Raw genomic sequence first — 23,148 nt, 5'->3', positions numbered from 1 at the left:
AAAACCGAGCGAGTGACCGCGGTTTGGGTCACGTAGCTGTCAGCTTGCATTCGAGAGATGGTGGGTTCGAACCCCACTATCAGCAGCTTTGAAGGTTTCCCATTTTCACACCAGGCAAATGTTGGGGCTGTACCTTAATTAAGGCCACGACCGCTTCCTTTCCACTCCCAGCCCTTCCCTATCTTATCGTCGCCATAAAACCTATCTGTGAAACAAATTGTAAAAAAAAAAAAAAAAAAAAAAAACACGTTAATTATCAGTCAGCGTCAGAATAAAGAAATCTACACACAAAAAATCACTTCACATGTAATTAAGGGAAACGAGTGATTAACGTGCCGGTGTGATAGGAGTCTGTCGAATGTTTAGGCAGATGTAAATGCTAACTGCTTGCACTAAGATATCGGTTAAACAAGATCAAACATAACGTTTAAAAAGGGTTCTCGAAGATCAAGGTTTTGAAACTTGGAGCGGTGTGTGTCTACGTCTAATGAAAACTGACATTTATAAAGACGGTGTGGAGGAGGAAGAAGTTTAGATTGAGTGAAAATGATGGAACTATTTAGTTTAAAAATAACCTTTAAGTTCTTCCGTTTGTCGAACAGAAATACACGTACGTACAAACACTAGCAGGCCTAGTAGAAAGACAGCCAAGTATGTATATACACGTCTTTTATAAATGTATAGCTTATGCTCGACAAATGGTTTATATTAACTGTGTCAGCACTGAAACTTTCATCTTAAATGTAAGGAACATCATCAATAATGTGATATATTTCTAAAGATCTTCCGAAATTTTCAGTCCTATCTTCCGAAATATTTTTGTTTCTGACAACACTCGGGTGAGATAGTGTGTCAAACTTACGGCTTCAGAAGTGATTCCTAAGAGAGCCATTAATTTAGAGCTGTGTCTTCCGTCATTGTTTCTTAGAGTGCTTGACTATTTTTTTTGTACAAGTTGCTTTTCGTCGCACCGACACAGATAGGTCTTATGACGACGGTGGGATAAGGATGGACTAGGAGTGGGAAGGAAGCGATCGTGGCCTTAATGAAGGTACAGCCCCAGCATTTGTCTGGTGTGAAATTGGGAAACCATCTTCAGGGCTGCCGACAGTGGGGTTCGACCCCACTATCTCCCGAATGCAAGCTCACTGCTTCGCGCCCTTAACCGCACGGCCAACTCGCTATGTCTTGTCTTTATCATTTAAATAAAATATGCCTCAACTTTCCAGAATTAAATTTATGGAAAAGTGCCAGAAATTCCCCGTAACCTTAAATGATCGAGTGTCTGCTTAGGTCTGTAAATAGGCAACACTAATTCTAGCATTTCACCCGCTGAAACGTGAATCCAGGACACGATAATTTGATGCATATCGGGGGACTTGTCTGTAGTTCCTTATTCATTCTACGTTATACTGTCATGGTACGCTGTTAGACTGAGCTCTTATGTAATCCTTCCTCCTCACCTGTCATCATTACATTTTTGGATATGATGTAGCTGTTAGCGTGCTGCTAAAGAATGCCGGAGGAGTTTCCTTTACCTGGAATGCCAGTGAGTTGCCATATTCTCCTCTCGTTTTAGTGGCTTGGCCCTTACTGCTTCGCCCAAACTTTATCCTTTCGTGGAGTAGTTTCACTAACCACTGGCACTAATCTCAAACCGGTCCTTTCAATATTACAGACTCTGGACCGGTGATTTATTAACGCCAATATTTTGTTTGTTGATGCACAGACGAGCGGTTTGGTTTTAAGTTTAACGTCTTTGAGATTGCCTAATGTATAATACTCGGCACATATTGCGGCCATCTTCTCTTTTTTTTTAATGGCTCATCACTGCTGCCAACCTGACTAGTTACACATTGAAATCACGAGAAATAAATATCAACAAGCTAACCTCACTATAAGCATCATTAATGGAGGTTCCCTTACCGAAGTAAATGATCAATCAAGTCAGTCAATAAATCAATAAAGTCTATTTTCAAGCTGAGTAAGAAATTAAGGAAATAAACACTCTCTTACCCTCAATCAATTTAATGTCATCTATTTATGCATTTATTTTGACATACACATTACCATAACCGTATTCTTCGATGTTTGCCTTGTGTAAATAATTCAGCTCCCTTCTTGGAATTTGTTATCACTTGTACCTACGGGAAACCACACGTGAAAACACACTAGCAAGTATATTACATGTACATATGCCGCAAGACAATAAGAATGCACAAAGGCTGGGTCTGTAAACCGTGCCTAAGTCGTGACAGAACAAGGTTAGGTTAGGTTGATAAATAAATTTCCTTCCATTTCAACTGAATTGATCTTTATAGGGGAGGTAACGTTTCTTTCCTTTTCGGAGTTCTTGCAGACTTTTCTTGCTTCTTGTACATCCTAACTGAATTCTGTACATACGAAATGGAAGAAATAACCGTATCAATAAAATGCTGCCTTCGTCATTTACCACCAGCTACGTAGTTAAATGCATTTGTTCGAACATGCAGCAATTCTACTTACCTGATATTACCCAAACAGATTTACAATCCTACAGAAAAAAAATAAAATGTGCTTTACTTACTCCCGCAAATATAACACTAGTGGCTTTCACAACAAAACAGTGGCAGTGCGTATAATCTCGCAAGTCACGAAAAAATCATGACTACTTAGTGCCATTCAGTAACTGTAAGAGGTCGTATCGGCAAGTAGGGTTCCTAAACTGTGTGGTTAGTGACACTGAGTCGAACCCAACGGTTTATGTATTCAGTATTAACAGGGGAGAAAGGACAAGGTTGTACCCGTAAGCTTACATGGCAGGGAGAGTAAGAGTAGTTTGTAAGGTTGAATATGATCCCAGTACTTCCATTTGTTTCGGCTGTACATCAAAATTTGCGGCACATGTGGGTAAATAATAATAATAATGATGATAATAATAATAATAATAATAATAATAATAATCCATTGTTCAAACCTTCATATCGTCTGTGGGTGGAGGCATAGAATACAAACACGTCCTAAGAGGCTAGTGAAAGTGGGACCTCAGATGACTCTCATCTTGGAAGCGTCAGTTGTCTAGCATGGGGCTCTCAGCCGTGTGTCATTGCTTCCGCTTACTCGTCAATCTTCTCAATATATCCTCCTGTGGTCAACTCTTATTCTCTTTCAACCCGGACGGTATTAGGTTTGCGAGGACCGGGGATTCTTTCACGTTCATGCCCTTCGGGATTCTTCTATTTCCTTTGCCGATAGCCTGATTCTTCGAAGAGTCGGAACTTCCATTTAAAAAAATCTGAATTGAGTTAAGCGGGGACGGTTTCCTAATTATACTCCCCTTTAAAACACCACAACTAATTTCAAGTTAAGGAGAGTAGATTGGGGATCACGGGGCCCTTAACTTAGTCGGACGTTGCTTGCTTTTGCGTATGCCAGGTCCCTCGCGTTCATTATCCCCATACGACCACTCTTGATCAGTTCGTTTTGTTATGTTCGGACCTCGACGATATTAGATTTGCGAGGCCTAGGAAGTCTTTCTCTTAATGACTGCTTTTTTGTCGATACCCTTATTATTCCAACGATCGAGCCTCTCTTCCTTATAATTTGACAATTTATTTATTTAATTAATTTTTATTTTTCCTGTATATATATATTTTCTTTTCAATTTTCCTCGTCTTTATTTTCATTACTTGATCTTAACGCGTATAATTAGTCACTGTCGTAAACTCTTTATTATTATTATTATTATTATTATTATTATTATTATTATTATTATTATTATTATTATTATTATTTACAAGTATCTTTAAGCCTTTTCATTAAGTTGTAATAGCGTCCAAGCCAAGCCTCCGTGACTCGGGCGGCAGCGCGTCGGCCGCTCACCGCTGGGTACCGTGGTTCAAATCCCGGTCACTCCACGTGAGATTTGTGCTGGACAAAGCGGAGGCGGGACAGATTTTTCTCCGGATACTCCGGTTTTCCCTGTCATCTTTCATTTCAGCAACACTCTCCAATATAATTTCATTTCATCTGTCAGTCATTAATCATTGCCCCAGAGGAGTGCGACGGGCCTCATTCATTGCATCCTTGACCCGGTCACTGACTGGAAAACAGGTTGTATTTTTTCAATCATTGTTGAAGCCAGGATATATCATGTTTTAGTGTGTGTGTGTGTGTTTTAGGGCCTAGTTGGGTAGTTTCTCTTTCGTGGAAATGATTTAAAACGCTAATGTATTCTACTTAAAGGGATAAAAGTTGTGTAATGACGACAGAAGAGAAAATGGGTGATCGAAAATGGTAATCAAGTCAATTTGTCACATTTTGTGGCATAGCTCCTGCCCTCGCTGGGTGCTTCAGGTACTGAATTTATTTTCAGTGTTATGAATTTAAAAAGAATCCTATACCGGGGAGTTGGCCGTGCGGTCAGGAGCGCGCAGCTGTGAGCTTGCATCCGGGAGATAGTGGGCTTGAATCCCACTGTCGGCAGCCCTGAAGATGGTTTTCCGTGGTTTCCCATTTTTACATTAAGCGAATGCTGGGGCTGTACCTTAATAAGGCCACGGCCGCTTGCTTCCCATTCCTAGGCCTTTCCCATCCCATCGTCGCCGTAAGACCTATCTGTGTCGATGCGACGTAAAGCAAAATAGCAACAAAAAAAAAAGTCGTGTAAGAAGTTATCGGTTTTGTTTACCGATTGCTAGGCTGGTAATGCACTACAGTCTAAAAGAAATTTGTCAAAGATCCTTTATAAAATATTTTGTAAAAGTTGACCTAAACATCCAGTCATTGCACCACTTGACTACATAAAATGTTATATGATAGTTAAACAAACGTGGATTAAGGACAATTATATGTTCGTTGAGTTACTTACGATTATTGTTCAGTTGTTACAATATGTCTACTACTAAAAAAGGAAAAGGGACAGTAACATCTATTTGTTAAACCATGAATTACGAGATAATGAAGGCGTCCATCAAAACTTACTGAAAGAACCGCGGTACAAGGGCATAAAACGTTAAATAAATGTTGAGAACGAATGAAGATACCTTTAAGTTCCTTGCATCAAAAGTGTCGTTATTTATCGCTATACAAGCCGATGACTTAGATGATAGGCTCCGTAAAACAATAAATGTAATCTAAATACTCACTTGAGAAACTGTACCGGGCGAGTTGGCCGTGCGATTAGGGGCGCACAGCTGTGAGCTTGCATCCGGGAGATAATGGGTTCGAACCCTTCTGTCGGCAACCCTGAAGATGCTTTCTGTGGTTTCCCCATTTTCCCACCAGACAAATGCTGGGGCTGTACCCTGATTAAGGCCACGGTCGCTTTCTTCCCACTACCCAGCCCTTTCCTGTCCTATCGTCGCCATAGTTGGTGGTGATTATTGTTTTAAGAGGAAGTACAACTAGGCAACCATCCTCAAAGACCTATCTGTGTGGGTGCGACGTTAAGCAGATTGTAAAAGAAGATTGAGGATCGCCTTATGATTATACTGCCGTTTCTAACAACGGGACAAAATTATTCAGATCTGCAATGACAGTACCCGAATTTCTATGTTGCACTCCCCCTGCAATTATTCCCGAGATAAAATAATTTCTAAAGTTAAGAATATTTGTCGTATTTATTTTATTTTTAAATTAATTTAAATTACAGCTACATTTAATTTGTCTGAACCAAAATCAAGCTGAATTTATCATCCGAGATTTTGGATTCAAACTAGTCAAATCTTTTACAAAAGATTACTTTATAGGAGCTACGTATTTACATTATTTTTCCATCTATCTTATAAAGACAGCGTACTTTGACTGTGTAATACCAGCCTTAGTGCCTGAGAACTAGGGGTTGGAAGCCTGGTTAGGTTGCGAAGCGAGCGGTGATGTCATTTCCCCGCTGAAGAAATAAGGCTCATTAACCAGCTTTCCACTTCAACTCAATTGCGGTGCTTGCTTTTGATCTCTGTTAAGTGTAAAATACCCGTTCATTATGATCAGAACGAGGAACCGGCCAGTGACGACGTTTCATATTGAATGTTTTTAATTTTCTTTCTCATATTGTCGACTTTTCCTCGTAGCAGTAGCAATTTTATAAGAATAAATAAATAATATATTCTCACACTTTATTATATTGTATTTGCCCAAAATCCGTAGCTCATATCCCTGGAAGTTTTCAACATTGTGTTGCTTGCTTGAAGAACTGTGGATTTCATCCTTTGGGAAGAACCTCGTCAATAATAATTACACGTCCCAAAGGTATTTTAAAATAATTCCTGTTTAAATAATGGATTACACGTGGATTTTTTCTACAACCGACACGTGGAATGCTTCACTTTCAACCATTGGAACAAAACAAGCAACAGTATTGCTAACTGTTCCATCCCAAAATAAGGTCTGCCTGCCACAACACACGATAAAGCTACAGCAACATATATGAACGCTACCAAGCAGCAAATAAATTAACTACTATAGCTGTCTGCAACCTATCGCTCCGAAACAGTTCCCTTTTTCGTGGTTTTTAAACCCTTACGGATTGAATTTTTCGAAAATAAACTGATGCTTATAACGTAAGAGGAATGTCAGTCTGGTGTTCCTGAGCTATGTTACAACACTGTACTAATTAGACTTTCTGATACTCTTTACAGTTCTGTTTATTCCGGCCACAGTTATTGCAAACAATACAAAGTTTTAGCCTGAGATGTATTACTCATTCTTGGTTTCAGCAGTCTGAAGAACCTAACAGTTAAAAATTAACTGAGTCGAAACAGGTATTATACATCCTTTGTATCCTTTTCCAAAACCTAGCATGTCCCGAAAATGTCCATTCTAAACTTAACATGTCCACATGCTATTTCCAGAACTCCACATGTCCAACACAGTTTTTGTTTCTTCCTATTGTCTACAGCTGTCTGTGATTTGCAGCACTTACACCCTCTAATTTAGAATAATTTACTGCGCACGGTTTTTTTTTTTTTCCGGATTCATTCTTTTAGTAGAAGAGCGTGGAACAGGTTTTCCTTAATTTCTCATTTCGCTGGACATTCTTATTTATGGAAATGACCTATTCAGTTAACACATTCCTCTTGGGTTCTGACATTCTTGACTTATCAATCTCCCTAATCGATTTTCTTCTCTGTCTATTTTCGGACTCTTGTCAGTTCGCTCAGCGCCTAGTGGGATACAGTGGATAGCTGTCTGTCCGGACCTCTTTGCCCCAGGAAATTAAACCTGGTACTCATTTCCGTCCTAGGCTGAATGTTCTCCGTGCTGCTGCTGGTGGTGGTGATTATTGTTTTAAGAGGAAGTACAACTAGGCAACCATCCTCTGTATAACACTAATCAGAGAGAAAAATGGAAGGGATCCGACACGTCGAAAAATGAAGGTATCGACCAAAGGACGACAAGGGCCACGGAGGGCGTGAAAATAAAATACTCCATAGGCCTCGAGTGCTCTATTACCGTCGGGGTCGGAAAAGAACAAGAGTTGACCAAGGGAGTTCGGATAGGACAGATGAATGTGAGGAGTCTGGCACAAGTAAGTGGAAGCAAAGTCACGGCCCCGTTGTCGCCAAACCACGTTGCCAAGTTGATAGCCTCTGGAGCCCCTTTTAGTTGCCTCTTACGGTAGGCAGGGGATACTACCCGAGACAGAGGGGTTGGCTTGACAGGAAGATGAAAGAAATTTAAGAAGGTGAGAATAGAAGGGTAGAAAGAGTAATGAAGAATAAAGAGCACAGGCAACTCGGGAGACACCTTGCTACTCTGGCCCTACACCGAGGTCAATCCGGATCAACAAGCACACAAGCTCCCGCACCGACGTCAAGGTCATGGTGTCTCTAGAGAGGGTCGCGTGTTCTCCAGTGTCGTTTATTAAAACGTCACTTGTCACACATTTCTTGAATACTTGGCGAGGATTCAAACTAACGAGTGTGCCTTTTATTGCCTTTTATTCTCCTTGGATCCCCTGTGGTGAGGGACGCAGACGAAGAATACACTCACGGTTATCCCCTGCCTGCCGTAAGAGGCGACTAAAAGGGTCGCTGAATTTTTAACCATCAGATGACCTGTGATTAGTACCATCACGCGAGAAACGCCGTGAATCGACTTTTCTTGCGATTAGTACCACAATGTGAGGAATACCATGGGTCTGTGGGTGGATCACTATGTTTTTACAGTACCCGCGTGTAGTATCCCCTCTGTCCATGTTCGGTTAGAACACCCCAAGGAGATGTGGGGTGTGTAAGCATCTGATTGCAGTCATCATGGGTTTGCGTTTCGAGGAACACCATGGGTCTGGGCGTTGCCTGTGATTAGTATCACTACATGAGCGACGCCGTGGGTCTGCGTTGCCTGTGAATAATACCGACTATGTGAGGAACACCCCGGGATAGTATGGGTCCCTATGATTAGTGCCACAATGTAAGGAGCACCGTGAGTCTATGTTACTTGTGATTAGTACCGCTACATGAGAAATACCATGGTTCTACTTCACTAGCGATAAGTACCATCATATCGGGCCGTTCGCTGACCTGAATTTTAGACCCCTTTAAACAAGCATAATCGATTCAGGATTGTGCTTTGGAAGCAGCCCCTTTGCCAGATTGTGGGAAGGTGGGGTGTTGCGGGTCGGATCCACTGATTTAAGTTCATAATCATTGTTCATCGTCGTCTTTTTGAATTCTAGTCAGTGGATGAAATTTGGAATTTTAAATTGTCATTACATTTCGTTCCATTACGGACTGATGACCTAGATGTTAGGCTCATTTAGATAACAATCATCATCACTATTCTCCTTGGCTTGATCTTTGTTTTCCACAGAATTTCCGTTGTAAGTATCTCTGTCGTGATTTGCTTTATAGTAAGATCACAGATGGTTCGTTAACACATTTCACATACAAAATAAACATTGCATTTTTGATCGCAATGCTTACGTCAGACTATGCCGGAAAGATATTCAGTATGTCGTCATATTTGTTGGTTGTTTCCAGGGGGCGTGATTGCCGAGTAGTGTTGTCACTGGCATCTCACGAAGGAGATTCATTCCCCCTCCCAGTGCATCTGGGACCTGAATTGAAAGGTCTAGTCCAAACGACCGCTGCTTAGCCCGAGGTGTCGTGTGGTCGGCACAAGGAATCCTCTCGATCGTTATTCTTGGTTTTCTATACATCTTTATAGCTCCTCAGTTGTAATCACGTAGGCTGGGTGGACCTCGAACCAACCCTCACATTTTAGGTAAAAATCTCTGATCTGGTCGGGAATCGAACCTGGGGCGCTCGTTTAAGAGGCAGGTACGCTACCCTTACATCGCGGAGCCCATGTGGTTAACGTTACGAGTAAAATTAGAAGTCCTGTGGATGTAATCACGATATTGAGAGCCTCTAAATTACAAGAATTCTTGCTTATAGCCTAGTTTCAAAGAATATTGTGTGTTTTTTAATTTATTTTATCGCTATTCTCTTTCTGAATTTCCTTTGACAACTTACCATGTGATATGGTTCTCTTTAGTCTACTGTACCGACCAGAGTTCTAAACAGCATGGTTCTTGTGCCGACTGTTGCTGAATGTGATGTAGATGTGAAAGAGATAGCCACAACAAGGTTCCCTTTTGTGCTATAGCTATTTGACTTGAAATATGGTTAATTTGCGCGGGTTATCCTTAGTTTTTTTTTTCTTCAGTAATGTCTTTTAAGAATCGCCAAGAGTTCACGTCAACATTAAAGCCATTCCTTCTGAGAAGATAAGGCTCATAGCGAAAAGGATTATTTAGAATATGTTTAAGATGCCTAAGTATGAATGGCACGTTGTGAAGACTGTTTAACCTCAAGAGTATTTGAACGAATCACATTTATTTATCGTATTTATGGTATGACTTTACATGCGTAACTACAGTATTTATGCCAGCTTGAAAGATGACAAAAAGTACTGTATACAATAAATACACATTAAACTATCCAGCCACTATATTACAGATGGTGTGGTCTGAACAAAGTCCGATGGATCACCTTCGTCGGCCCGCAGTCTGCAGTGAAATGTGATATGTTGTATAGATCTACAAGGAACACCAGAGTCACAGTGAGGGGAGGGAACTTTAGCCCCATCTGAACAAGAACTGTGTGGATTCCGGCATTTGTGCGGATCCTATTTAGAGCGGACGAATTCCTCCTTGGGAGTCGGCAGATGCAGAGTGGGTTTCGACCCACAAGTCGCCAAGTCTGGTCCGTGGTGCGACAGCTCTGCACTCCGACCGGTCAACCGAGCAGAGGAGGAGTAGCCATAGCTCTACCGTCTCTGTACGCCTCTGTACTCGGGAGACGAAGTGGGGCTGGTCCCCACTGTCGGTTGTCCTGAGAATGGTTTTCCGTGGTTTTCCATTCTCCTGTACTAAGACGAATGCCGGGACAGTTCCTAGTATAGGCCACGATTGCCAACCCTCTCACCTTCTCCGCACATCTCCTTGAATGAAAACTTACAACATATTTTCCAGTCAGTGACAGGGTCAGGAATGGAATGAGTGCAAACCCCATCTTGCGGCCAGGATAGGAATTGTGCTGGTTGCCGAAGCCTGTCGCACTCCTCTGGGGCAATGATTGACTGACAGATAAAATGAAATGATAGTGGAGAGTGTTGCTGGACTAAAATATGACAGGGAAATCCGGAGTACCCGGAGAAAAACCTGTCCCGCCTCCGCTTTGTCCAGCACAAATCTCACATGGAGTGACCGGGATTTGAACCACGGAACCCAGCGGTGAGAGGCCGACGCGCTGCCGCCTGAGCCACGAAGGCTTCTCAGCACATCTTCTCCGATACAAATCTCCTGGCCAGAGAGACGGCGTTACCGTCTAGGAGGCCCTCCTTCCCTTCAGGGGAGGAATGAACCCATTTAGTTGTAGTCCGTGGGAGATGAAATCCTGGAACAGGGCTGTTTTTGCTGAACGGAGGTCAAAGCAGAATGTGGGTGTTGGTAGTCCACCCTCCTTTCTGTGATTTGATTCTAATGTTTGCTACTTTTTCACTGCTTCGGAGACAATTGTTGGGCCGACTGCCTCTTGCACGTTGTCCGCTGTGAGTCCATAGCAGTCCTTTTGCAGTGTCTAGTCGGCTTCACCTAACTTTTTCCCTACCATTTTCCTTCATTACTAGGGAAACGAGGAAAGCAACGGGAAACTACCTCACTCCTCATTTCAATAGTATACCTCTTCAGTGACAGCTGTTGGTGGAGCTGTGGAGGATCAAACCAGCCTTCTGGCTGAATACACAACATACACTAGGGAAGCCAGTGATTTATAGTTATTTTCTGACTGATGGGTTGCGACAGTTTTCGGCGCACGTTTTAATTATGATCTGTCCACCTAGCGTAGGAAAAGTTATTCTTCATTAAAACACAAGGGTACGTATAGTGTGGGCTAGAGCAGCCTCGGGCTCTTAAGGCTGAGAGAGAGAGAGAGAGAGAGAGAGAGAGAGAGAGAGAGAGAGAGAGACGGAGGAGAGTGAGTTGTATCACTCACCACTGATCTGCCTTTACGGCATTCGCCCAAGTGGCAGATTCCCTATCTGTTGTTTACATAGTCTTTTCTTAAATAATGGCAAAGAATTTGGTAATTTATTGAACATCTTCCTTGGTAAATTATTCCAATCCCTAACTCCCTTTGATACAAACGAATATTTGCCCCAACTTGTCTTCTTGAATTCCAATTTTATCTTCATATATTGTGATTTTTCCTAATGTTTAAAAAAAAAAACTATAAGACTTACTCATCTACTAATGCTATTCCACGTCATCTCTCCACTGACAGCTCGGAACATACCACTTAGGCGAACAGCTCGTCTCCTTTCTCCCAGGTCTTCCCAGCCCAAACTTTGCATTTTCTTTGGATTTTTTACAGTCTCGAAAATAATCCTGGTTAGGGTCCCATACACTGGAACCGTACTTGAGTTCGGGTCTTACCGCAGACTTATATGCCCTACAACCTCTAAATACCCTCATCATCCTATGCAGAGATCTGTACCCTTTATTTACAATCCCGTTTATGTGATTACCCCAATGAAGATCTTTCCTTATATTAACACCTAGATACTTACAGTGGTCTCCATCAACGCAGTAATTAAAACTGAGAGTTATTTACCTAGTAGTGAAACTCACAACGTGACTTAACCCCGTTTATCATCATACCATTGCCTACTGTCCATCTCACAACATTGTCGAGCTTGTTGCAGTTGCTCACAATCTTGTAACTTATTACTCTATACAGTATAACATCATCCGCAAAAAGCCTTATCTCTGTGTGGATTGCACATTTTGTGAGTCATAGAAAGAAATAAAAAATACAAAAAATAAGCATTTAAAAATAAAATAAAATTAAAATGTTCTTTTTTTTTTTCTGCCACGGGAAACCATTCTCAGAATAGCCAATGGTGGGAACGAGCCCCTTCACCTCCCGAATGTAGAATTACAAGGCTGAAAGCTAGCCGCTGTTAAGCCCAAGTCTATATAACTCGGTTCTTGGAATGGTCTGGCCTGGAGCATGCATGAGCATATACTGGTTGCTGGTTCACGAATCACAAGTGGTTCATGACCTTCGCGCGAACTACGAGAGATGACACTCAGGGAGGCCAGTGTTAATTCTTCCGTCACTCTATTGTATGAATGGAAAGTAAAGTATTTTAATTTATTATTTATTGTAGTCTGAAATATTCCACGAGACCAATTCTCTTTCCGGATCACTCCTCGAAATAACACCGTATCGAACAAATATCTACATGTATTCCTTCCTGGTCACTGCTTCGAGGCTAATGGACATGCTCCGTAGATATTAAAAATTCTTCTTCGTGTAGCACGTCTAAAACATCCTGTCGTAAAATTCTTCCAGAAAATTAACTCGAATGACGTGTGAATGAAACCAGATAGTAGTCTTCATAAATTTAGTTCAGCTTAAGTAAACCCCTCTACGTTTTTACCGTTCTCATTTAAAACTGTGTTGGTTCCTAAGAATATAGATAACATGTTTCTTAGAGAATACAGATTAAATAACAATAATACTACTAATAATAATAATAATAATAATAATGGAGTGTGACCTCCGAAGAGATCTGGTGCAGGTCTTTCCAGCTGACGTCGTTAGGCGACCTGCGCGTCTATGAGGATGAGGCCCTACCTGTGATGGAATTCTAACTATGAAGACGGCACACACACCCAGCCCCCGACCCGGTCGGGAATCGAACCTGGGACCCTCTGGACCAAAGGCCAACACGCTAATCATTCACCCATGGAGCCGGATAGAGAATATAGATACTAACTTTCAGTTCATCTCTCTGGTCCTCATAGTCATTAGTTTGTTGACTCTCTATTTAACGTATATACGTGTTTTCTTTAATTGTAATTTATTACCTTGTTATTAAAACAAGTCATTAAAAGTGTCAGACATTGTATGTATCCCTAACTGAGCCACTTTATAAATAAATAAATAAATAAATAAATAAATAAATAAATAAATAAATAAATAATAAAAATAAATAGATAAATTGTACTCTGTAATTGCGAATCAGGTATATTTTCCGCGTGTCCCTACATCTACCGGTTCTTTCCGAACTGCGTGATGTTGACTTGCTTTGCGGGCTGCTTATCAACTGGCCCTGTGCCTATTATTTATCAGTATGGCCAACTCTTTAACGCTCATATACCTTGTTCACGTTGTTTCCGATCAATTGTAGATATAACATTCATGTAATCGCTAAACCTTGTCTATCATTACCTTGTATTTAATAAACGTTTGTTAAAATAAATAAATAAATAAATAAATAAATAAATAAATAAATAAATAAATATATAAAGAAAATAATAATAATAATAATAATAATAATAATAAAAGGGGTCTCGTCTGAACCATTTGATGTTAAAAATGGAGTCCGACAAGGAGACGGGTTGTCCCCTTTATTGTTTAATCTTGTTTAGGAAAAAGTGATTAGGACTTGGGGAAAAAGAAGTTAAAGGAAAAACCCTTGGCAGATTACGTGAAAACAAAATTAATTTACAGTGTTTGGCCTTCGCTGATGACTTAGCAGTGTTATCCAATAACAGAGAGGAAGCGATTGCATCCATTGAAAAACTCCATGAAATTGGATCCCGAACAGGACTCCAGATCTCATATCAGAAAACTCACTACATGCGAGGATCTCTTCGGTACCTAGATGGACAACTAATGAAAACCCAATATGGCACAATGTCCCAAGTGATAAATTCAAATACCTGGGAGAGGTCATCCAACCTTCAGGACTCAGTCGTAAAGCAAACAGAGAAAGCGTCTCTAAACTACAAAGAGCATACAGACTTACTTGGAGCATCTTTATTCCGAAATGCAAAATTAAGACATTATAACACTGCAATCAAGCCTGAAGCACTGTATGTGTGTGAAACACTGATCATAGAGGACACATCATTGATTAGAGATGTAGAAAAGCAAGAAAGGAAACTCTTAAGGAAAATTTTTGGACCACTCTACACAGGGGGAATTTGGGTGATAAGGAAATCTCATGACCTGTACGAACACTCGGAGACAATCTCAGTCACATTTAGGAAAATACATTTGAAATTTGATGTACATATTCTCAAAATGAGTAATCAGAGACTGACCAAAGGAAATCTGAACCTTGCCCTATCGATGAAAGTAAAACAAAAACAAAAAACAAAACAAAAAAAAAAAAGAAAAAAAATTGGCTGCTCGAAATTGGAAAAGACCTTCAGGAAATAGGCATCACAGATGACATTGTGTTAGACAGATCTAAGTCATAAATTTAGTCGACAATCACCGCTTTAAACATCATCCAAACACTACCACCAACAAAACCTGTTCAGAAGATGGTAAGAAAAGCCACAGCGAGAAGATGAACTGATTTTGGGAGACGAAAAAGGCAACGACATCAGCTAAATAAGTTCACTCGCGCTCCTTAGTTGGGCGTAACGAAGAAATAATTTTTAAAAAAATACGATTTTTGTAGACGCTGAGGTGCCGGAATTTAGTCTCGCAGAAGTTCTTTTACGTGCCAGTAAATCTACCTGCAGGAAGTGACGTATTTGAGCACCTTCAAATACCACCGGACTGAGCCATGATCGAACCTGGCAAGTTGGGGGTCAGAAGGCCAGCGCCTCGACCGTATGAGCCACTCAGCCCGACAGGATGAAATAAATATATTTGTTTTAGATTCTGACACTGCCTTCGCCGAATTTTCATTCATCTTGTCGATCAGTGTTGCTGAGAAATGAAAGGATGTACCTAAGAGTACGCACGTGTGAACTGGACGCTCCAGTTGGCAGGCTGGCAGCACTATGGTCCTCAAAATGCGAAAGTAAACCAATACTTGCGGCCTGTAATTTAGCCTGCGGTCAACCGACGGGAACGGAAGATGGCGCCAAACATAGCGGAAAGTTCCCATACCTCATTTTGTTCGTGTGTATGTATTTCATTACTGAGAAGTCCGCTTCCGTAGCTTAACGGTTAGCACTATTGGTTGCCGTTCTCGGGCGCCAGGGTTCGATTCCCGGTACCGCTAGAAATTTAAGAATGGCAGGAGCGCTGGTGTGTGATTAAAATGGTAGGCCCTACATGCAGCTCACCTCCCTTCGGGGTGTGGCTGAAAAGAGCCGCACCACCTTAGTATGAGGACACTGAGAATACTGTTACTAATTTTAATCGATGTATACAATTCTTATCTGTTTCAATGATATATTTTATTGCCTCTCAAACGCTGCCGCAGTGATATACTAAATTGCATTTCTTAAGTTACTTTTTGTTTAGGTTTAAAGCATGGAGATTTTCAATGTTCTTTCAACTCCCTTCTGTGGGTCACTGTTAAGAGTAGCGGCCTCCTGATCCGTAAATCGTCGTTCAAACCCGATAGTTGGAGTTTGCAAGGAGAGGAAAAATCGAAAAATCCATTTGGCACTTCTTTCATGCGATATCGGCATGTAAAAAGATCTCTGGTGACACGTTTGCTGTTTATATAACAAAATTAATAAAACTCTGTCAAAAGATCTCGTAGTAGAGGTCTAGTTTCTTCGACATCTGGTGGACTAAAGGGGAACCTTGATATTGATGTACAAGCAGCCTAAAATAGCGTCAAATCATACCAGCTCACGGTAGTCGAGGCCATATTAATAATAAAACTACAGACTCGGTTTTTCACCCTCTTCCTCTTCCGCCATCGAGGTCGGCCACCGTTTTCTAAGACTTGAAAAGCACGAACAGTACAGTGGAAGATGTCTGGGATAGAGCGACTTTTTGGACGAAAGTCGTAGGGATATATTTCTGGTGAAGAGTGGCTAAGAACAACTCAAGAGTATGATTTTTTCCTCTCGTTTAGGGTCATAAAGAAGAGACCACGTCAGTAACTACAAAGCATTTCTGGAAGTCTCTTTTTTTTCTGCAGCCCATAGGCATCGCATTCTTTCTCTGGCTGTCTGTCTTCTCTCTCTTCTGTCCAGCCGCTATTCTGCTTTTGCTCATCGTGGAACCCCTTTAAGTTGTTGATCACTGATCTGTATTTTTGATCGGTTAGAGATGTCCTGATTCAGTCCCATGTTCTTGAGGATCTTGCGCTCATACTTCTCGGCCTTCCTGCCATTCTGAGGCATTCACTTACGTACAGATTATTATTATTATTATTATTATTATTATTATTATTATTATTATTATTATTATTATTATTTATTGATCGTGTTGGAGTTACGGCTTCTGGCTCTCTCTTACTCTTAACCACATAATAATGACAATAAACAGTTAACTATACAACCTTAAATGTGAATAAGATGAGTACTGCTTATAATATAAGGGTTGTCCAAATAGAACTGAGACTTTACTATGTGGCGTTGTTTTAGTACGAGTGTCGTTATTTAAAGGAAAGGAACATTCTGCAGGCGTCCCGTGGAAGTTACTTATGCCAGGAAGAAATCTGGTATCCTTGGAAAGTATTAAAGTGTGCTATTTGTTCTTGCGGAAGTACTGTCTGATTCAAAAGTATGGATACTCGAGTTTAAGCTTGTTTAAAAAATGAATTGGTGCACCAATCTCAAACCCAGTTGCACCAAATTGTAGCTTCATTCTTTCTGCGTTTTACAGTAGTATTCAACTATTTTTATCCTCTGTATTTCTGCAGCTGTTGTAATTGGAACGAAAACAGATAGTGTTTCTTTTGGTATTCTATGCATAAACCTCGACTTTAAAACTAGGTACTGTAACTTCAAAACGCGTCATCTTAACGTAATACCATTATATTAGGTTTCCTAAGTAAGATTTCAAACTTTCAAGAGTTTATCACTATAGCTCAATGTAACTAGACTATAGCTTAAGAAGCTGTTAAAAATCACGCGAATAGAACCAGCTTTCGGGTGGTTAGGCCGTGTGCGTTTGCAGAGTTTCGCCCAGATGTGCCAATTGGGCTCATCTGTTGGATAGGCTTGCCCCTCCACCTCTGCTTAGCAGTGGCAGACCAACTGCTACTACTACAAAAATGTTTTCATCCCTCCCCTGAAGGAGAGATGGTAGCGCCGTCTCTCACGCCGGGAGATTTGTTACGGTGAAGGAGATGCTCGGAGAAGGTGAGTGGTTTGGCGGCCTTGGCCTATACCGGAACTGTTTCGGTATTCGCCGGAGTGCAGGAAAATATAAAACCACACAAAACCATTCTCAGAACAGCTGACGGTGGGGACCAGCCGTGAGGTCCATCCCCTTTCCCGTCTTCCGAATTCAGAGGCGTAGAGCCATGGTAGAGCCGTGGCGACCCTCCTCTGCTCGGTTGGCCGGTCGGAGTGCAGAGCTGTTGGACCACGGACCAGCCTTGGCCACTTGTGGGCCGAGATACACTCTGCATCTACTGACCGACCGACTGCGTGGTCCCGCCATGTTAGCAAATAGGGATTGCTAACCTGCTCAAGGAGAAGTGAATTCTTCGTTTTCAAAAATATGTACTCCCCATGGAGATACAATTCCAAAAATGACTTTCACAGCCGCATATCTAAGAAGCTGTTGTCATTTTAATTTATAATGAGTTTCTCAGTCCTGCGAAGTCGGACAAAGCTGTGGGTAACGTCGTTATGAGCATTGCAGTTGCTGTTTTCGTAATCGATATATATATATATATATTAGAAAACCTACACGTATCCATATAGGCACGGTTTTGCCATGAATTCTTTCTGAATGTCCCGACGTCGGCTATTCAGTTTATCGTGTTGGTATAGCCGATATTTACCGTCGTACGAAGGTTCTCTCTCTCTCTCTCTCTCTCTCTCTCTCTCTCTCTCTCTCTCTCTCTCTCTCTCTCTCTCTCAAGCTGTATGGTGTTCAGAAGGTGTTGGGAATTTCGTCATGAACGAGAAAGGACGGACGAAAACCAGGTCAGGCGCAGTGGGCCCGGTGTGTGTGTGTGTGTGTGTGTGTGTGTGTGTGTGTGTGTGTGTGTGTGTGTGTGTGTGTGTGTGTGAGAGAGAGAGAGATAGATGGGGGTATAGCAATCAAATGATGTCGGTTCCCAAGCAGAGGTGTCTCCGAGACATAGTAGAAGATTAATTTCGCCGCCAACCACGGACGTTCGCTCGGGATATCCGCCAGCATGTGGACCACTGGGACACTTCCTTGAATCAGCAAGGCGACTACACCTATATGTAGGCAGATGTATCACTGATACATACTCTACTTCCTGTATGTTCATGTAATCAAGACAGTAAACCATTACAGAAACCAGTCTCAGCTCCATTTGGGCAACACTTATATAAATAAGATAAAATAAAGTTGCCGGGCTGAGTGGCTCAGACGGTTAAGGTGCTGGTTTTCTGAGCCCAAGTTGGCAGGTCGATCCTGGCTCAGTCGTGTGGTATTAGAAGGTATACCTCAGCCTTGTGTCAGCAAATTTACTGGCACGTAAAACGACTCCAGCGAGACAAAATTCCGGCACCTCGGCATATCCGAAAACCGTAAAAGTAGTTAGTGGATTATTATTATTATTATTATTATTATTATTATTATTATTATTATTGTATGTTCAGTCCTCAGCCCGAAGGGTGGTTGTATCCTCAACAGCTCCGACATCAGCTTTCATAGATGGCCTAGGCATCACTGAAGAGGCGTACCAAGGAAATGAGGAGTGATGTAGTTTTCCGATGCATTCCTCACTGACCCAGAAGTTGCTGTTGCACATCAATCTGTCAAGCTCACTGAAATGCATGTACCAACCAACCCTATGAGCAACATTTTTACACCATGCATAGCAGGGACTGGCTGCATAAGGAATGGTATTACTAGGATCGCTCATACCTCAGCCACTTTCATATTGTCAAAGCCAAAGATAAGACTGAGATAGATCAATGAAAGTAACAACATTACTGTAGCCCACACCAGAAGACATAGCTGAGCGCTTTCAGCCCGCAGTCGATGAACTCCTTGAAACTGATGTTGAAGGTCTTCATCAGTTGTATTGTCTTCTTAGGGACTGTCCCTCTCGCACCGATCATGAGACCCCTCACTCTACGTCTTGCAGCTCGTATTTATTGATACAACTAGCTGATGTACCCGTGCTTCGCTACGGGATTCTCAGACTGACTTGGTTGTTTTCCTAACTGAATTCAACATAGGTCATTACAAAAACGTCAGTAGGAATGTAGCGATTGAAATACAATCAATCAATACTGATCTGCATTTAGGGCAGTCGCCCAGGTGGCAGATTCCCTATCTGTTGCTTTCCTAGCCTTTTCCTAAATGATTTCAAAGAAATTGGAAATTTATTGAACGTCTCCCTTGGTAAGTTATTCCAATCCCTAACTCCCCTTCCTATAAATGAATATTTGCCCCAGTTTGTCCTCTTGAATTCCAACTTTATCTTCATATTGTGATCTTTCCTACTTTAACAAACGCCATTCAAACTTATTCGTCTACTAATGTCATTCCACGCCATCTCTCCGCTGACAGCTCGGAACATACCACTTAGTCGAGCAGCTCTTCTTCTTTCTCTCAATTTTTCCCAACCCAAACTTTGCAACATTTTTGTAACGCTACTCTTTTGTCAGAAATCACCCAGAACAAATCGAGCTGCTTTTCTTTGGATTCTTTCCAGTTCTTGAATCAGGTAATCCTGGTGAGGGTCCCATACACTGGAACCATACTCTAGTTGGGGTCTTACCAGAGACTTATATGCCCTCTCCTTTACATCCTTACTACAACCCCTAAACACCCTCATAACCATGTGCAGAGATCTGTACCCTTTATTTGCAATCATATTTATGTTATTACCCCAATGAAGATCTTTCCTTAGCTGGAATAACCAGATCGCAGACTGCCGTGAACACTCCTCTATCATTATTCCGTTAAATATGCACACTACTCATTCCAATCGGTGCCTCAGAGTAGGGATTGAATAGCTCGAATACTATGATGAACCAGTGTGTTACGTACCAGATATATCAGAAAATGTATGAACCAGAGGAATGGCATGCTAAAGAAGAAAGTTATCTTACTCCCCAGCTACTTCCCGCCAATATACAGGCAGGCTGTTACAGTCGGTACGACCAGGCGAGTTGCCCGTGTGGTTAGGGGCGCGCAGCTGTGAGCTTGCATCCGGGAGATAGTGGATTCGAACCCCACTGCCGGCAACCCTGAAGATGGTATTCCGTGGTTTCCCATTTTCACACCAGTCACACCAGGCTGTACCTTAAAGCCAAGGCCGCTTCCTTCACACCACTATTCCTATCCCATAGTCGCCATAAGACCTACCTGTGTCGGTGCGACGTCAAGCAAATTAAGAAAAACTCGGTACGCTGCAGTAATCTTATCTATCGGGGATGAGAGAAAACAGAAGACAAAAAGCACATCCCAACAAACAATGGTCAATGTAATGTTATTTTTGATAAAGTTTATGAGCTTTCTATATTGCAGGCCTTCACATTAGTTTTCTTTTGACTCTGTGATATTAGGGTGTCTTACAAATTTATTGATATCGTAGACTGTAGTTCCTTATTCTCAGACTTTACATACCGATTTTCACTAAATTCTGTTTACCCATTTTCTCGTGACTCGGCGCTGATATTGACTTAGTAACAAAAATCCAAATTCATGAATATCTCTGATTATATGCGGTACGGTAACAATGTATAAGACATAAATGATCGGAAATTTAATAACTTCTTACATAACTACTACTAACTTACGACATAACTAAAGTTATGTTATTTATGTAGTATTTATCGATACGACCACTAAGAACATAAATAACTTATTTGAGAATTACATTTCAGGCCTTCCCCTAAATTACCATTTCACTTAACGTGAAGAAAATAATTTGTAGCCTAGATTGCAGTGGTTCATCACCCGACATCACATACCGATTTTCATTAAATTCTCTTCAGCCGTTTTCTATTGATGCGAGTACATACAGACAGACAGAAATCACGGAAAAGTAAAAAATGCATTTCCTTGTAACTGTCGACATGACAGATACAGAAATATCATTCATTTCAAATTCTGAGCAATGCACAGGCAAAACACTTATTTTATATATAGATTACATTTCAGGCCTTCCCCTAAACTACCATTTCACTCAGTGCGAATAACATTATTGATAGTCTATATTATAGCGACCTATTCCCCGACTTTGCATACCAATGTTCGTGAAGATACGACCACTAATAAAATAAATATTTGACAATTAACTTTTAGGCCTTCCCCTAAACTACCATTTCACTCAGCGCGATTAAAATAAATTATAGCCTAGATTGTAGTGGTTCATCACCCGACTGTACATTCCGATTTTCATTAAATTCTCTTCAGCCGTTTTCTATTGATGCGAGTACATACAGACAGACAGAAATTACGGAAAAGTAAAAAATGCAGTTCCTTGTTACTGTGGTCATGACCTATACAGAAATACCATTCTTTTCAAATTCTGAACAATGTACAGACAAAACTCTTTATTTTATATATATAGATACGGCAATGTAAGCAGGTAGATACTTCTTTTCTATGTCTACTTCCTCTGGTTGGTCGAAGTGTGTTTCAAATCATACTCTGGGGTCTTAAAACCTAAGGTATTTATTTAATCTTGTCAGAAACATAACACATAACATCGAAGATATTAAAAAGTATTAAAATACATCCAAAAACTGGTACTACAAGCATATCCTTTCTAGAAACCAGTATCTAGCCAATTCCTTGGTGGCATCAATCAGGTTTTTTTTTGCTTTACGTTGCACCGACACAGATAGGTGTTATGACGACGATGGGATAGGAAAGGCCTAGAAATGGGAAGGAAGTGGCCGTGGCCTTAAGTAAGGTACAGCCCCAGCATTTGCGTGGTGTGAAAATGGGAAACCACGGGAAACCATCTTCAGGGCTGCCGACAGTGGGGTTCGAACCCACTATCACCCGGATGCAAGCTCTCAGCTGCGCGCCCCTAACCGCACGGCCAACTCGCCCGGTTAATCAGGTTCTGAGGAGAACATTTAATTGGACACAAGTTGCAGACAAGGAGATGGTTCATGGCCTGCTCCTCACCGCATTCACATAGTGTGGAGTCGGAGGCGAATCCCCACTTTCTCATGTTGGTCTTTGTCTTCCGTGTTGACCAACTTTCCTCACGACCTGAAGAGAGGCTTTCAGAAGGTACCATCCATTCTGTGAGGTAGCTGTATTTGGAACGCCATGAATTTACTCGGAATTTTGACGATGGTTCATTGATGCACCTAAGGTATAAATTCCCATTCTGTAACATATGACATTAAACAACCAATTTTCACCGTCATTCTTCATCCCATTCTTATTCACGGTAATGTGGAAGTGCTTATAAGATGACGGTGGCAAGAGGCTTTGAATTTTGTTTTACATGTGGCGTCCCTAATGTCATTCAGGAGTCCATTCCGCCAGCTCTTGGCAGTGACCGTGAACAGTCTGGTGTCTGTTGTGGTTCGATGTACAGGGATTTCTAGCAGAGATCCCGGGACAGAAAAAGAAAGAAAAAAAAAAAAAAAAAAAAAACCTTAAAGGGGGAATAAAATGCTGGCGTCTTCGTAATGGCTTTATCGATTAATTATGGCAATAATAATAATGAAAATGAAAACCTACAACCTGCTTTCCAGTCATTGACCGTGTCAGGGATTGAATGAATGAATTAGATATAGGCTATTAGTACGATGGGATCGCCATT

General features: G+C 41.3%; 1 protein-coding gene across 1 annotated transcript in view; it reads left to right on the top strand.

The window, feature by feature from the left end:
- Positions 1-23,148, top strand: part of SppL (signal peptide peptidase-like protein) — a 209,666-nt gene that overhangs the window by 73,500 nt on the left and 113,018 nt on the right. The gene's annotated exons all lie outside the window — the stretch shown is intronic.

This window comes from Anabrus simplex, chromosome X, assembly GCF_040414725.1.
Source record: "Anabrus simplex isolate iqAnaSimp1 chromosome X, ASM4041472v1, whole genome shotgun sequence".
NCBI lineage: Eukaryota > Metazoa > Arthropoda > Insecta > Orthoptera > Tettigoniidae > Anabrus > Anabrus simplex.
The sequence above is the reverse complement of the archived record's forward strand: the minus strand, read 5'-3'. Positions and strand labels throughout refer to the sequence as shown.